Consider the following 15,390-nt stretch of genomic DNA (forward strand, 5'->3'; position numbering starts at 1 on the left):
AGATCGAAGGGGAAGAAATGACTTCATATACGCCTCCGTATGAATGCAAATTTCTCGTATCCCATATTTGTGGTCCTAATGCGAAAACAACGTTGGCAGCAGTTGAATACTTCTACACTCAGCCTCAAATGTCGGTACTCCAAATTTTATAGATAGTTTTTTCGCCTTACTTCCGGGATTCCCATTTGATTTCACAAAGCATACACACACTTATTTGGCAGGAACCAATAGTAACACTTCAAGAGGGCTGTATTCTGAGAGAAACCTCAGTCTGCAGGCTCATCCACCTTTGGGGCGTTGTGGTCGTCAGACAGTTATTTTGATATTGTTCACTTGGTCAGTTCTACAGGGATATTTCGAAAACACACTTCACAACGGTTTGGTTTGCAGATGGAGGGGTGAACCATATTGTTCAGCATTTTGGCATTTCCCCCAGGGACATTTTAGCGCTCAGTTGTTCTGTAAAGAATGGCACAACTTTTGCGAGTCTGAAATCATTAATAGACGCTCATCAGAGCGGTACCGTCCCGTTGTGTGAGCAGAGGTTTGTGACACGGTGGCGGCAGTGGCAGGTATTCACATAGGACCCGGCGTCAGCGACAGCGATGTGGCGGAGGTGTCATGGGGGTGAAGCAGAAGTGAAATACCCTCCTGGCCCTAAAGATCCCTAGGACCCAGCAGCATTAGTTTGGGAGCAATACACCGGAATTCTAAGTGACTTGCTTCCACTAGGATGACACGGTAACCAAGGGACAGAACGTAAGTAGCAATGCATATCTTCAGCTATTTGACGACGGATACCGCCCATAGTGACGACCTAGCTTTGGGAAGCCGGCAGTGACGACTTACAAGGGTCTGCAACGGTTACCTGGCGAGCGTAATCTGACATCAGAGAAAAAATCTCTCACCACGTATGGGGACTCTCATGATCAATTTCATTAATAATTCAGACAATTAGATATCAAGGACATGACTAAAGTTGGGTAGAATCGCGGGTGAGACTACCACAGATGTGATTCGCGAGATGGAGTGGTAATGAGGCATTTGCTCGCTGCTGCGAAATCTGTTAACGTAAACTCTCACCTGTGGCCATCACAATGAAATGAACTATATTACCAGATTTATAACGTGCCATTTGGTATGAACCTGATATTTACATCTCTCCTGTGATGCTTTTTTGCTACCTTACGAGACCTCATAGATAATGAGGCATTTAAATACATTAAGTGTGTTCGAAAGTGAGGAGACACCCTGTGACAGAGGTACAGAATGGTGTTAGCGCCATGTCATGGGCGAAAATAAGTTAAATTGCAGGAAATAGCAAATATTAAGCTGATAGAAAAAAATTCTTTTTTACCTGATGCGAGTAACGTTACTGGTGGTACAGCCTATAATGCACTGTTGTACCAGAAGTAACGATACTTTATCCGTGTGAAAACGCGAGTATCGTCCGATTTTCCTAGTTTTGAAAATAAAGTATATAACAGGGAGGAATCTACATGTTGTCTGAGATGTTTGAGGCGTAGGAACAACACCATCCCGGTCTTGGATTGGCTATAGTGGATTTTGTAAACTGAGCGGAGGGTTGGGTGTGTGGGAAGGGAGCTATATCTGAAGTAATTAAGATTATACCTCTGAATCCACGCCATGCCTGTTCGTCTTGCAGTGTGCAAGTAGTTAGGAAGGCCAGTTCATGTTAAGTGGCTGACTGGAAGCTGGGAGGTTTGGGTAGGGAAGTGGAGTTCTGGGTGATATCCCAGGAGGAGGCTCAATCCTGAACTGGGAAGGGGCTAACACATAATATGACCATTTCTCAAAGTGTAGGGGCAATAGGAGCGGAAGTGGGAGAGAGGGGAATGGAGGGCTTCTCAGATGGATGGATTATCTCCAAAGGATAATAAAACAACCCCTGGAGGTTATAAACCTTTTAGCAGAACAATAGGTGAACAGGAGAGATGTGGTATAATTGATTACTTTAATTTACATATCAATTTGATATAAAAAAAATGGCTCTGTGCACTATGGGACTCAACTGCTGTGGTCATTAGTCCCCTAGAACTTAGAACTACTTAAACCTAACTAACCTAAGGACATCACACACATCCATGCCCGAGGCAGGATTCGAACCTGCGGCCGTAGCAATCGCACGGTTCCAGACTGCGCGCCAAGAACCGCGAGACCACCGCGGCCGGCAATTTGATATCAAAAGTGAACCAGGAATTGGCTTTATCCCTACTCCTGTGTTACCTTTAGTTGTGTGAAAATGTTTCCAGAATAGTGAAAGAGCCTGTAATATGTCATCGCCAAAATGTAATGACACAAAAGAATGAGATTCTTCGTGGTTGCCTACGTACAGATGCAAAATGGTCGTTGTGTGGTTGCCATCACTGCAGGAGCAGCTAAGCAGTTCATCATCATGCCTTTTACATTGCACTCAGTTAACCAACGCACAATATGGATATAGGCCAATTGTTCATCAGTAACTCAACTGTTATTTATCAGTCTTAATGTACAGTTACCACTGGGTGGAAAACCAACCCAAGACTGGACTGAGCAGTTCTGAGTGGAAGTTTAAGGATCAAGAGTAAAGTAAGCCTTACTGCTGTCACCAATAAGCACAGTGAGTGAAGGGACCATGTCTGTTTCGAGACAAAACACACAGCATCTATCATCGAAATTTTCACTGCTGTGGATATGTTCTCGGTGCAATGTCGGTAGAAGTGGTTAGAAATCACACGAAATGTGATTCCTTTGTAACAAACCGCTGCAGACCTGGTACCATTGTAACAAAATATTTGGCAACATTTAACCTTTTGCCGCTCAGACTTTGATTTACCCTGACTTTTTGTTAGAAAGACAACACATGTTATGCACCTTCATGTATCATATGCTGATCCACAGATAATCATATTTTATTTTAAACAACACTTTGTCGAGTAGACGAGATGAGATCTTCAAAACTCATGTTTGTAATTTTGGCATTACGGTTATTATTGAAGCATCTCGACTCATCTTTATCAGCACACACCAAATAAGGGCTGGTTGTGGCTGGTGCTCGTCTGATCTACCTGCCGGACTAGTTGTGGAGTTGAGGTAGGGAGATCAGCGGAGAATTCCTCGACTTCTCTGATCGCAAATTACACTGAGCGCAGATTTCTCTCTGTGCAGTTTACAGGACAGCGTCTACAGGCATTGAAATAAATCATTCATGAAGACTGACTTTTGTACTGGACCAAGTCAGATTCACAACCTGTGCAAGTAGAGACCCCATCCAGAAACCTGCTGCTTGTCATATATTTAGAGGAACTGACTGTGAATGATAACTCTGATGACTGTAGGAATGTACTAAAAACACCACTGTATTCTTTCTACAGGACTCATCAATACGTAGTTAGATATATCGTGGCCATAGAGATATTTAAACATCCTTCTTGTTCACCTAATGCAAATTAAACAAGAAGAAGCCCTAATAAAAGACACCATGGGATGTACCTCTGTCATACATTTCACAGTGATTTGAGGGGTTTCTATATAGTTGGTTGGTTGGTTGGTTTAAAAGAGAGGGGATGGAAGGGACCAAACTGCCTGGTCATCGGTCCCTTGTTCCAAATAAAACAATACCTCACGCTTGAGAATTAGATATACGATATGTATAACACAGAACAGAAAGAAAAGAAAATCATGGCTCAATCGTTGAAAATCTACGTGGTGATTACAAACTCGGATGCAAAGAGGCCTAGGTTTTATCCTGCTATATACAAAAGTTATGTAGATGCGCTTCACAAATGATTCTTGGAGATTACACTTTTGCTGAACAATGGTGATGTACAAAAATAATCAGCACTTCGAAATTAAGCTACACTTCCTTTTAATTGCTTTTATTGGAATATCACGCGTCACACTAAACATAACTTCACAATACAAAACATACTTGAAAACATTTTCATCACAGGCACTGTTAAAGTTCACATTTTATAAGCTGACTACGTTATGTGTCTTTCCAACACTTTACTTTCTCCGGGTCCGACTCTCTAACAACTAACTCTTTAACGACTAACTTATAATCACTTACGCGCCCAAAAATCAGAGTTACGAGTACGTCAAAGATCATAGTGACAAACTAAGGGATACACATCAGAATAATATTAATGCAATATAAACATATCGATGTATCACAAATGAAATCAAATCTGAATGTTGTCTCAGGAATACGTCAACTACTTTGCAGAAACACAGTGGAATATTACTGGTATCGAGAGGTTCAGGTGAGGTGCCGTAATGGTTGCATAATTCAAGTACCATTACAAGTGGGAGTAATTTTCTTGCTGTTCCTCAACTCCAGCGATCAACTGCTTGACAATAAATAAGTAGTGTAGAGGATGCTGGTTCACTACGAGAGATCGACTTGGGCGGTGCACGTAAGGTCTGCTGTCATTTGGTAGTCTAAAACATACTCAGCCAAATGTGACACAATGAGGGCGAAAGAGATGTTCAGCGTAAAGCGGCTGGAAGGAAGTCTTGTTCATAGCTTTCGAAAGAGTCCACTCCGTTGCAGCTGCACAGCCCCGTGTTGACATACGATACGTCACACACAGATTTTAAAATTGCAGCCACTCTCTGTCTTCAATTGTACAAAGCATCTCATCACGTTCAATTCAATGCTAACTTAGTCAAGCCAACTGATAGATGTGTGTCCTTCTATGGGTCAGAATCCTCATGCTTATTGTTAACTCAGTAATCAGTGATGGTTTATGTGGACGTTGGCAATCTCCCTCATCACCACTAACATTCAGAGTTTGTGCACCTTTGCCAAAGCTTTGTTACGTACGTTAATATAATTCATTTGTAACCTCATAAAAGTAACAGTAACTTCTTTTACACATTTCTTGATTAAAAGCGAACTCCATGCACTTTAACAATAAACGTGACCTAACTCTGTCCTCTTATTTCTCTCCACAACTAAATAAGATCCTACTCTCAATATCGCTGTAGATACGGAGCCCATATTTCGTTTATGGCTTGGTCCCACCAGCTTAAATACTGACGTCCCGTATAAATAACCGTTTCGCAATTTTTTGTTGAATACTTCACATGATCTTATGAGGAGCCATCTGTTCACCGTAAACGTCAGCGGGCTCAGGACTTAATAGCATTACGGGGATATTCTTAAAACGCAACCGTAACCTGAAATTGAGCAGAGATCTTCCAACATTAAGCCGTCATACACATATTCAGAATCATTTCCATTTTACTTTAACACCTTCGAAATTAAGAAACAGAGACGAAACCTTCAGTTTACTCCAGCAGTGCGCACCGATCAAAGTTTTTCTGGCTCATTAATCGAGGTTACAGAGTGAGGTGAGCATGCTGGAGTACAGGCCACATGTTTAACGTCTTAGATGCACCACACACATGTAACTGTCTTAATGAAACGCGGCTGCTCTGAAAGGAATGAAAAGAAGGAAAGCCAACTCCCCCTAAGAGCTTCCAGCACATTTATGGTCATCTTAAGAGCATGCTGCCAAACAGATCTTTTCAACCAAATCATCAGAGAAGCTAAACTACTAACGAATTGCCAGCAAAGCATCACCGTACCAATCTTGGGTACTGCATGACATAATCTGCCTAGAGATTGGAGGACGTGCTACTTTAGATTAGCTTGTGTGCTGGATACGGCTTCTGTATGCTTGAAGTTCTGTGGTTCACTTCTATTGCTAATCGATAAAAGAGCCTAAGCATGTTTCTAAATTTAATGCAACAGAAAAAAGATGAACATTTATTATTTACAACAAAAGAAGCGAAAACTGTTTGTTAGAGGAGACATATATTCAAAGTGCAATGATAATAAGAAAGAAGTATTTTTAATGCCGACAAAACGCTGGCAGCTCGGATTGTGATGGAGTTCGTCAGAAAGCAGATTATGTCGACAGTTTCAGTCGGCCCCGTGTGGTGTAGTAAACTGGGAAAGAAGTCTGAATCCCTTCAACGAGTTGAACATTGCATATCACATAGGAAGTGAAATTTTATATTGTAAACAAATGTTTCATTTTTATATTGAGATTATTTTCAGGCTTAACTGTGAATATAAAATGATTAACACAGCTGACGTGGTGTACTCCTGTACTTTCTCGATTCTGTGTTGGTATATTTTGCTAGATTTCTGCACGACATTCTCAGTCTTATATTGGTGGTCGCTGATGGTTGTCCAGTCGTGAATGCGTATGTAAAACGTGAAAAAGGTGATATGATGACGACAGAATGATCAAAATATCCTAGTATTTTTTGGACCCGAATATATCCTGTCAAAAATATTGTTAAAGGTGTGTGAAAGCTACTGCTTGACATTAGCTTGTGTGGTTAATTTGGCTTGTGTTTCAAGAGCTCATAGAGATTATGCCGGGTAGACGTATTCTGATTTGATGGTTCCTACGAACTTCTACTGGATTCTGGTGCTGAATACAAGTTATGTTCATCAAGATGTGAGACCTACGATAGTGTTTCAAAGGGAGATCATATTACCCTTAACAAGTGTACTCTCATTATATCTGCGTCTTTGAGTACTTAATTATTGTGTTCCCTGTATAATATCTGCAGAAAATAGGCCAATCGCAGTAGAAAACTAATGAAACCCTACGGGTGTTAATCCAACCAGGTGCCAGCATATTGGATGACCAAAAATACTGTTAACACTAATTCAGTATAAATATCGACATTTCCTTTCTAGACAGAGAGAGTGGGACGAAAGGGGTAAAGAGAGAGTGTCACTGGTATGGACACTGATACATCATGAAGGGCCAGTGGCAGGCTTAAGACGCAAAGTTTCACCACACAGGGAGAGACAGCTCTCCATCCCTCCGCCCAGCCCCTAGAAACATAGTGAAGAGAAACGCACTATTGAAGTACATATTGGGGCGTGAGGCTTTTGGCGCCATTTCATGTCATATCAGGAACAGTTGGGGGCGAAAAAGAAAGGCTAACAAACCTCAGATGCAGGGCGCTCCGGGCAGTGAGTCTGGGACGTCAAAAGGCTCTGAGCTCTATTAACTTCTGAGGTTGTCAGTCTCCTAGAACCTAGAACTACCTGAGCTTAACTGACGTAAGGACATCACACACATCCATGCCCGAGGCAGGATTCGAACCTGAGACCGTTGCGGTCGCGCGGTTCATGACTGTAGCGCCTAGAACCGCTCGGCCACTCCGGCCGGCCGGGGACGTCAGAGGGACAGAGAGAAGCATGGAAGTAACCAGGTAGGGCTAGGCAGAAGTAGCTGCAGTAGCATCAGCGCTGTTAATGAAATCATAAGAGAATAGCCGAGGAAGTCTGTGTGTCTTGTAGTGGGTGTGAGCTCAGTTAATACCACTGTCTCATTTACGTCAGACAGAATAGTGCTAGCTAGTAACTCTCCTTGTACTACGACTTGGAAAATTCGTGGGTATAGCTCCTCCATAACAAATAGAGCAAGAATATAAACCGTTTGCTGATTGAATTTAGAAGTTTTAAACACTTGTGGTTTACAAACAATCCTGCTGGAGGAACATTGGCAACTGAGCATTATAGAAGAGTGTGAAAATACCTCTTCAGTTGTAAGGTTCTTCTTATTTTAAATAAAAGTAACTTTAAAACTGAAGCTGTATTTTGAAAATGTGTTACTTCTAGTAGAAGTTATTTCAAGTCAGTTACCAGTACTTACCATTTATAATAAGAAATTTACCATTTTAGTGAGTTCAAGAATCCCTCTCACATCGGCCAACTCACGCTTGGGACGCGACACCTGTTGTAACATCTATCTTAAAGCAGGCCGAGATGCCACGAGAAGGAGTGCAGCGTTGGATGAAGTCTTGCAGTAAAAGGCGGTCAGGCGTCAATTGCAGGTCGCTGGGTCACTGAGCCCGCAGCGAGTTAAACCGGCCACGCTGAACGCAAAACAATGTGTCCTTGGTAGATCCTGCAAGTACGCTTGCCAACGTTGCATAAACTATCCTTTTAAGCAGATGTTGAAGTTTTAACTTGCCGTTGCTTGCAGGGACTGACAACTGTCACACCATCCTACAAAAACCGTATAATATGTCGTAAAGTGGGAAAATGGATATTTTTTTACTACAAGTCACTCAGTCTCCCACACTTTTATAGCAGTGCCGTTCAACAAAAAGGTGAAAACACCCAAGTCACTAAACGTGACAATGTAATATTCATTGGAAGCTCTTATGTCAGCTTAGTAATTCCCCTGGATTGCTACAAGGTGGAGCACTTAGCAGAGTGGTAGTTCCATCCTTTGTGTTCCAGTATTCGAAGAGTGTCTCTCATATTTTCGATCTCATTGTTTAGCTGACTGGTCTGTAGTGCACATGAGAGATTCAGTCAGATAAGAACATAATTATCATAATATCCACGGGTGTACTGCCGGTCTACAGTGTCCAACGGGCACAATGTTTCGGCGATCATACATGTCGCCATCATCAGGTGAACGGACTGAGCTCCTGTGAACGTGCCGGCACGGAGATCCGTACGCTTTGGCTGCTCAGAGGGAACTGGGTTGGGTCGCGGCGGAGGCCGATTTAAATACCCTCTGCCCGCGGCGCGCTTCTTCCACCGTCCGCGCCCCGCACCACGGTGGCGCGGCGGAACAGATTGCGACGGCGTCTGAGATGACGTCGGAGTGCTGGCTCTGTCCACCGTGGCGTCACAATTATACGTTTCCTCGATTTCCTCTTGATTAACCGAATCGCCGGTTCCCAAGCCTTGCTAAGATTATAGCGAAAGTGCACTGGTGGGGAGCGTCAAAGATAACCTCGGTTTGAGGAAGGCCTGCGCGTACCAGATTCCGTGTCAACGTGGCAAATCGTATATTGGTCAGACGATGCGTACCGTCGAGGATCGATGCCGTGAACACCAGAGGCACACTCGACTGATGTATCCGAGCAAGTCGGCGGTTGCTGAACATTGTTTGTCGGAAAATCACGCTATGGAGTATGAAGGCACGAGGATTCTGGTACAGACGTCGAGATACTGGGACAGCGTTGTTAGAGAGCCCATCGAAATTCGCACCAATGACGACCTCATAAACCGTGACTGTGGCTATAATCTTAGCAAGGCTTGGAAACCAGCGATTTCGTTAATCAAGAATACATCGAGCAAATGTATAATTGCGACGGCCACGGAGGACAGAGCCATCACTCCGACGTCATCACAGACGCCGTCGCAATCTGTTCCACCGCGCGACCGTGGCGCGAAGCTCGGACAGCGGTGGGAGCGCGCCACGGGCGGAGGGTATTTAAATTGGCCTCCGCCACGACCGAACTCAGTTCCCTCTGAACAGCCATAGCGTACGGATCTCCGTGCCGGCACGTTCACAGGAGCTCAGTCCATCAGTTCACCTGATGGTGGCGACATCTATGATCGCCGAAATATTGTGCGCCGGTTTAAGGCGCCATGTCATGGATTGCGCGGCCCTTCCCGCAGGAGGTTCCAGTACCCCTCTGGCACTGGTGCGTCTGTTTTTCTTAGCATAGATTTGATTAAGATAGTTTTTATAGTGTGTAGTTCTAGCTATCGATGACCTCAGCAGTTTGGTTGCTTAGAACTTCACACACACTTTTTTCTAGAGTACCTGATGTAGATCAGTGAATTTACCGGTGCACAGAACTTGTGTCAACAGTCTTCATTTATCACGAAGGAGAATCATAACCGTTCTGATAGTGGGAAAATGTGATCACACATATTAGTGTAAATAAGTCGTACACTTCAGTACCCATCAGTCTAATGGTTAAAGGCAGTTCCCTTCCTCACCACACTACAGGTTATAGGTTGTGATATGAGGCTTGTCGTAATCACTGCCTTCATGGTGAAACGATTCCCTGCTCATTTCACAGAATGGCCGCACGAAACCGTATAAAACATAACAGAGTCACCTTGCTAAAATATTTTGACATGATTAGACCCCCTCGGCCAAAATGCAGCTAAAATACTGAAGATTTACGAAGTGTTCGATCCCAGCATGTTACGGCAAATTACCACAGCTTTACATGGAAAGGATAAATTTTGCTCCTTCTAAATTCCTTGTTATGTAAAGAAATAATATAACAGAAAGTAATTAGTTAGTTCAAAAACATATTTTTGCATAGTGGGTAGCAAATAATGTTACACTGAAATTGTAGAGATCATTGTTGATACCCATAAATATCTGTATATTTCAATGGGAACAGGTAACAGTGTGTTTCCAGATAAATCTGTATACATGCAGATCCTATTCTCTATAAGTGTTGGCAAATTGGGAATCTCAGTACCAGATGTAAAATTTACTCAAATCTTACAGAATTTCAGTAATATAAGACTTTCGAATTATGATGAGAATGACTTAATTATTTGGGACAACTAAAACATCACAATTTAAAATAGAATTGGACGTGAATAGACAGGAGAACGGAAAGAAGCAATTGTCATATATCGATCAGTCAAGAAGCAGTGTGGGGATGCACATATATGATGTTTGGTCATTTCGTGGTACTGATTTAAGTGAATGTACATATTGGTTTCCCATTTACTACTTGATTGTATGAAGTTGAGGTTGTCTTTGAGTCATTTGGTAACAATGAGTGAAAGCACAGGATACTGATAATGATCTTTTTCCAAATGTTACTTGTATTGTCAGTAAGTGGCTGGAGCTATTTTGTATTGTTAGTTTAGAACATCATACAGGATTGAAACTTCCTGGCAGATTAAAACTGTTTGCCGGACCGAGACACGAACTCGGAAACTTTGCCTTCCCCAGACAAGTGCTCTGCTAACTGAGCTACCCAACCACAACTCACGCCCCGTCCTCACAGCTTCACCTCTGCCAGAATCTCGTCTTCTACCTTCCAAACTTTACAGAAGCTCTCCTGTGAACACTCTGCTGCAGAGTGATAATCTCATTCTACCATCATACAGGGATGGTTATGAAATTTTATATTAGTCATTCATTTAGTTTCATTTGTGATTTTGGATATGTTTTTGAAGTTACGTATGGCTGTAATGCGTTAAGACAGATTTTTTACTTATGTACAGAGGTTACTAGTTAGCTTGTCACTACATATACAGGAAACGAAGATGAATTACCTCAGTTTAAGTTGTATGGAATGTGCCAAAAAAAATGGTGAATATGATATGATGTGCTTTAACTAATTCTTTATCTTTTACATCGTTAGGAAAACATAAGAACATTTCATATGAATGAGAACAGGCCTCTAGGCCATGTAGCACTGTTTCAATCTTCACTGTTCCATCCTTTATCATTAGTTCATTTTTCCCATTTATCTATCTGACCTATATTTTTCTATTGTGTTTACCGCTGTCCAGCAATCGAATTTAATTTTTTTCTGATTCAAAATTATATTTCATGTGGAAGAAATCTTATTAAATTTGAGTTTACATAAATAACTCAGTCTGTAGCTCTTTAAATAGAACAGATTTGTTTATTTAGTTTTCTTGTTTGATACTAAACTGGCAAATAAATTGGTTAATTTCGAGTTTACTAATTATTTGGTTGATGTAAGTGGTATTGGTGTCCTTGTATGCCTGATAAAGGTATAATACCAGCCACACTATACATAACAAGACCGTAATTAATCACCATTCAGGTTTCTAAAGCAGGATAGTAAGAATCATTATGTAGGAAACAGAATCATGTCAGGTAACACACTTTGAGAACAAAGTCATTCATACTTTAAAGTAGTTGTTTATCACCAGAAAAGGATTAATGAGTCAAATGCAATACCAATGTCCCCCCCCCCTCCCACCTCAAAAAAAATCTTGAATCTTGCAACCAGTGAGAGATTGTATGTGAATCTGATTATCAGGGTCAAATTATATTCAAAATGCAGAATTTATGACGTACAGATAATTTTGTCTGTGATAAAGTAAAAATTACAGAGATGTTGAAGTGCTAAGTTAATGATGAACGTTATTGGGATGTTGCATTTAACTGTAATTTAAGTGTAGTCTCACGTAATGAAGGTTACTGTAAGATAAGATTACAATTGTATCTTTCGAAAACACACAAACTTTTCATCATAAGAATGATTATAGCATTGTATTCAACGTGATTGTAAAGTTTAGAATTTTGCATAACTATTTTAAATGTCACGTTAATTCTCTTAAAATGTTAATGTCTGGGTTACTGATATGCAGTATGTTTTGAATCATTTGCCATACAAATGAAATTGTCAATGATTTATTTAAGTGTGGGTTTGTTTATTGACAATAATGTTATTAATTTGGCAACTGTGAGTGGTTTTGTGTAATGAAAGAAGGTGACATGTAGAGTTATAAATCATGATGTAACAAAAACGGCAAGTTTTTGTGATTATTTATAGAAATAAAAATCACTTTCAGCTTGTATGAAACATCGTGAGAGAATGGCATGACTGAACTTGGTTGATTCTTTGTTGTTGTTGGTATTATCTGGGCAAGGTTAGTATGAAAGAAAGGAAGTTTTCGGAAAATTCAACGGAGAAGTCGAAAATTAATATCAAATACTGCACCAATGAAATATCATTAGTCAAGAACGACTCGATAGATTAGACTGATTATCTTTTTCGCGTTCGTAATTCTCAGGAGAAGGTTTGCACGAAAGAAAATGCATGGAAAAGCAACTGGGGAATTTGGAAATTAAACTCAATTCTCGATGATCGTCACTTGAGACCGGCTCGGCCGTTTTGGTTCAATATTATTTGTAGTGTTCGTAATTGTGAATGGTAATGCTCTTATTTGGCATAAAAGGGGAAAGAAAATAATTGCGATCGGTTTGACAGTTCTAATGTCACACGTTTTCATATCAGAAGAGTTATATATGAAGTGGGATCGTGGATACCACAAGTCTCGGAAAGTTCTAGACTGGTTCATTTAAAATTTTACATAACGCTCTAATATTGTGACTGACATAGACAGATAGATAGTAGATTTTTCTAATATTTGTAATATATAAAAGGCGAATGGTTCTCTCTACAAATCTCGAAAAATTATTATACCGATTTAATTCAGATTCTCACATGATGCTCTGCTGAACATTCAAATGGAAATGGGCGTTGATAGCGCGACGTGGAGATGGACAGAAAGAGAGAGGAGGGGGAAGCTACTCCCAGAGAGATGGTAGAAGTTGTAGTGGTACGTGTTGTCATAAAGCATGCAACATGCCTCACTTTCCTTTTACGAGACCGATGAACGATGTTCTTGTGGAAAACGTAACTTTAATTAGTGGTGGAGCAAAGAGGCTCTACTGTGCCTGTGTTTGTTGGAAATTATGTGCAGATATGGGAAAGAAATCTATGGGCACAGTCCAGAAAGCGACGAGAGACGTGTGACTTGGAATGGGCAGTGAGAGGCCGTTAGCACCTTGCAGTCGACTTTTGGGAGTGCTATGGACTTCAAAGAAGAAACGGAACAGACGACAATGATCAGGCACAAAAGAAGTCACGCACAAAAGAATAATGAATGTCGATGAAGTCTTCTTGGGCTATCAGCCGAGTCTAAGCTCCATGTAGCAGCAACGCTTCAACAAGTTTCCTACTTGCGATATTCAGGCGAAATGTCGAGTTAGTGTCCTGTCTGGTTCTTTATAGCCTTTCGTCTGAGTCGGCGGCGCCTGTCACACGCCCCTGTGGGTGTCTCGATGGGTGAGGGGGGGGGGGGGGGGGGAGGGGGGCGCAGGGGAATGGTCGTGGCCGGTTGTGTTGAGGGCTCCCTGCTTATGCTTTTTGTGAAGAATTGAAAGACCGGGTATGGACATGTTGTCTGTAATGATTTTTTACTTGGGAGTTGTTGTGAGTTCATACGTTACTAGAGAATTGAAGAATTATGGACACAGTTTGTGATTTCGTAGATGGTTATTTAAATGTAGAAACTCTCTTACAGCCCTTGCCTCACTGCAAAAGGAAACAGAATCCGCTGTAGATACACGGCACTGCACATCAGGACCACAACATGAAGAGAAAACAAGACGACGACACGGAAATTAGGAGAAGAAGGTAACTGTTTGTACTTGGGAACGGGTAAAAACACTCCATATCGTAAAATGTTCACTTAAAGTCAACACACAACCAGGAAATCACCTCATGTTGCGATCGTAACAGGACAGATACGAGAAAATTTTAAATAAGACAGCAATAACAAAAAATTAAGTGATCAATAACCATAGCATATACCTCGTAACGGTACAAATGGCAGCAACATGTCTGAAGCTAAGGGGATTGTGGCTTTAGTTAAACCTCTACAATTTAGACTATCATGGCCTCTGACTAAAGGAATACCAGCTGGCTATAGCAACCAGATAAACAACAAATATTATTCACATTTTGCAGTATGTTGACTGTGAAAACCGTTGATTAACATTTGATGACGATATAAGTACATTAATAAGCGATCACAATTTTTATTATGATGAACACTTTAAGTGGGAAGGTAATTTAGACTACATTGCTACCACAACCAGAAGTATGGAACCTATGGCTTTAGCGGTAATTCTAGATAAACTTAAAGCATTAGTAGAACTAGAGGAACTGTCTCAAAATAGAAAAAGTCAAGCAGATAAACTACATAAGCTGTCCCAAAGTAAAAGAAAAATTTTACATGATTCAGCCACAAAAATAGATAAAATTCCAAATTAGAGGAAACCTAAGTGAATTTACATAAAGAGTTCTAAACGAAAATAGTCGAGCATTGTGATATTGTGAGACAAGAAATGAAAAAAAATATTTAAACGCAAATAATAAGATGACACAGTTCGAGAAATTATCTCAGACGAATTACGTAACTATATGCAATCAAATCTTAGATACTTAAGATGACGTACAAATTTTTGAACTAAATACAAATGCAATTTAAAATTTCTAGCGAGCCAAATACTTAAATTAATTTGGACAAGCATCTAGAACGGATAGTATAGCAAAAAGTACACGGAACCGAAGATACAAACAGAGCTGTCCCAAATTCTGTGGACGGTATTGTTAATAATAAGATTGACTTACAGAAATTGTAGAAGGAATTAAAAGACACTGAGTAGAAACTTTAAAGCAAACTAGTTACATCTAGCATAGGATTATCACCAGAATTATTAGAAGTATTACAAACAGGAAATGGAGTTAGTTGTGATAAACAGTTTAAAAGTTTAAGCCCGAAAAAGAAGTACACCCAACGTAATTCGTAAGAGGTGAACCTCAGAAATGGATAATAACTAAAAAATTAATTTTGCACTAGGATATTTACGAGCTGATGCAGCAGGTGGGGAAAAGCTCTTTCAAAGGAATTTAAAACGTGTGACGATTTCCTGAAGAAATTAAGAGTAAGTATTGGGCCACAAGTTCGTAAAAAAAATGACACTACGCTATCATAGAGGGTGGAATTATTGGTAATTGGGG

Source organism: Schistocerca gregaria, chromosome 8 (genome assembly GCF_023897955.1).
Source record: "Schistocerca gregaria isolate iqSchGreg1 chromosome 8, iqSchGreg1.2, whole genome shotgun sequence".
NCBI classification, from domain to species: Eukaryota; Metazoa; Arthropoda; class Insecta; order Orthoptera; family Acrididae; genus Schistocerca; species Schistocerca gregaria.